General features: G+C 36.4%; 1 non-coding gene across 1 annotated transcript; it reads left to right on the top strand.

The window, feature by feature from the left end:
* Nucleotides 1-2,667: 2,667 nt before the first annotated feature.
* On the top strand, nucleotides 2,668-2,770 carry LOC149187782 (small nucleolar RNA snoR97). Its single transcript, XR_016256590.1, has one exon. It is a non-coding gene; the product is annotated as a small nucleolar RNA snoR97 (small nucleolar RNA).
* Nucleotides 2,771-3,181: the final 411 nt, after the last annotated feature.

The raw sequence follows: 3,181 nt of genomic DNA, 5'->3' as shown, positions 1-3,181 counted from the left end.
GAAGATTTTTTTTTTTTTCCAAACTCGATGGTTTCCCAATTACATAATTTTTCGAGTCCAAATTGATTCCTTAGTTTGGATATGCTTTTGTGAAATTTGAGTGGAGCAGCACTTCTGAGTCTGATTAGGCTCCAAATTGTCACCATTTGTTCTGCAAGTATGACTGAGACTCTCAGGTCATTTGTTTATAGTAGAAAAAAAGAAAATGAGTACTCAGACTCTCAGGTCATTTATAGAAGACAAAAGGAGGCCAAGTCTAGGTTGGGACAATCTTTATATTAGTAGATTAGATGTAGATATATTAATAGATTAGATTTTTCTTTTGTGAAATTTGTGTGGCGCAGCACCTCTGAGTCTGATTAGGCTCCAAAATATCACCATTTGTTCTGCAAGTATGACTGAGACTCTCATGTCATTTCTTTATAGTAGACAAAAAGAAAATGAGTACTTAGACTCTTAGGTCATTTATAGAAGACAAAAAGAGGCCAAGTTTAGGCTGGGCCAATATTTATATTAGTAGATTAGATGTAGATATATTAATAGAGTAGACGTAGATTAGATGGAAGAAGTATTGATCATTCACAGTAGGATGCTTATCATTGGGATTGTGAGATGGGTTCCCCAAAGTGGCTTCTATCTTCAACACCCTCCCATGAGGTTTGAACTTGTAACCTAATAGGGACTAAACCCCATGCAAACCAACTGGTCTACACCTCATGGGTTAAAAAGAAAATTCACAAACATAATAGGCATGCCACTAACATAATAATTGAATAGTTACAACGATGATATGCTTGTTGACTTCGTAGTCAATAGTTAATTATACTTAGTTGAGACAATTATTTTCTTCTCCTCACATTTAAGATTAATTGTGAAGTTTTGTTTATGAGAACATTAATGTTCTTTCATGAAGACAATCCTTATCCCACAAAGAGACAATTTGATATACCAATTTGGTGTTGGTGTGCACCATAACCTTAAAAATAGATTATTATTATTATATAAAGATTCTTTGGTAGGGTACGTATATTTAGGTATACTTTAGTAGCAAAAAATTATTACTAAGAGGCTCAAACCCACATAACATCTTCGTTTGTCTTGGCCATAAGCTTAAAAATAAATTATTATGATATAAAGATTCTTTGGTTATTATGTAAACCTCCATATACTTTGAACCCTCAACCTCTGGGCTCATGCTAAATCATAAGTTGTTGGTACATTTGGATTGCAAGTTGTTGGATATACTCATGGTGTTATAATATTAACCGAAAGATTTGATCACAACCTTAATTAAATTGCTCCAACATGTTAATAATTCACCATAATTAATGATTATAATAAATTATTTTTGAAATCACAATCAAGTGAGTTACCAAATTAGTTTGTAAGAAAATTGCTTGTAAGACAAAGGAGAATTTAACCATTAAAATTTAAGAAAATCTAAATACTCTGCCCCTCTAAACTAAACTATAACCCCTTATTAAACCATTAAACACATTATTCTCAAATGTTATTAACCATTAAACACATATTTTTCTCCTATAACAAGACGGTGCTCAACCCACACCTTGATAGACACAAATCCCCAATACATATCGCACCATTTGTCAATTCACCAATGAAATTTTCAACGGAAGTGATCGGTGAAGGCATTTTAAATTTCTTAGAAGTGTCATTTCTCGAATATTATTTATGAATGAAAGTTTTGTCATCCCTGAAAACAAGAGGTTAGAAGTCAGAAACCAACCAGGTGATCGGGATGGGGTCTCTGGTTCCACCACAGGATTTGCTTTCATCTTTGATGAACGATGGCACCTTCAATGCTCTGAGATCCAAAATCATGAACCAACTCAAGACCAATGTATGTCTATAATTCTTCTTCCATTGTGTTTTCCCCTTTTGATGACAACCGGTTATTGTTGTGGGAATCTACAATGTGTGTGCTTCATGGATATGTCTTGATGTAGCCATCAAGCATTATAGCAATTCCTATACGTTTACACTGTAATTACGATGTAAGGCGTTCCCCTTTGAAATCAACTCTCCTCTAAAGGTAGGTGTACATTCATGGGCCATTGATTTAGGTGTTAGACGATTAAAATAGTTTCAACCATCTGATTAATTCAACTGGTATGAAATTAGGACCGATATTAAATTAGTTACAGGACGATGACCCTTTCTGGGCACTACTTCTTGCTCGGCCTGGCCCTTGTTCAACACTGCTACTTCCAGGTGCTTCAGCTCGACCTCCCTTGCTCGATAGGAGGAATGAATTCATATGTTCTAGGTAAGAAGGTAAGAAACTCAGTAGCCCCAACTATTTTCATTCTTGTTACCTGTCCCCCGATTCGACCCACTCTTGTTACCTGTCCCCGGATTCGACCCACTGACGTCTTGATGTGAGAGGGTTTTTGTAACATTCTTGGCAATGTAATCTACCAAGCCAGTACTCCTCTCAAATTTATTCCAAGAAACTCTTGAATTGTGTTGCCGATCTTGGGTATGGCTGTACAACTCACACTCGGATTTGACCCACTCTTCTTACCTATCCCCAGATTTGACCCACTGACGTCTTGATGTGAGAGGCTTTCTGTAATGTTTTTGGCAATGTATTCTTCCTGTCCAATGCTCCTCTCAGATTTATTCCAAGAAACTCCTGAATCTTGTTTCCGATCTTGGGTATGGATGTATAACTCACAAATTATGTGATGTCATCAGCTTCATCTCTCGGATCCCTAGAGATTGGAGTTTAGAGGCAATTATTCAAGTATGAAATTGTTGATGCTACTCGACTCTTTTTTATTACTTTGGTAAGTTGATGTTCCCTGTTTCTGGCTTCGTGTGCCCTTCAAGATTGGGTTTAAATTGTCTATTCCACCTAGTTTTATCTGCTTGGAGGCCTCTGCTAGTAATTTACCATGATTTTCAGAGTTTAAGCAATGGAGAAGTGGTCCTATCAATTACTATGTGTGTAATCACGTGACAAGGTGTTGCAAAATTTTGCCTAAGAGAGTTGAGAAGGGGACAACCCAATTGGAAGGTATGACAATTGATGTAGATTTTGGGCATTACAAGGTTCTGATAGCATTGGTCAGCAAACATCAAATGATCAGCCCCTGCAAAAAATATTTGTTGATGTGCATAATTGAAGGACTAATCAATGGAAGAGAGCCGAAAAGAA

This window comes from Pinus tabuliformis, chromosome 3_1 (genome assembly GCF_031772625.1).
Source record: "Pinus tabuliformis cultivar Carrire ecotype Pingquan chromosome 3_1, CPIR1, whole genome shotgun sequence".
Classification (NCBI taxonomy): domain Eukaryota; kingdom Viridiplantae; phylum Streptophyta; class Pinopsida; order Pinales; family Pinaceae; genus Pinus; species Pinus tabuliformis.
This window is presented reverse-complemented; position numbering and strand designations above follow the sequence as displayed.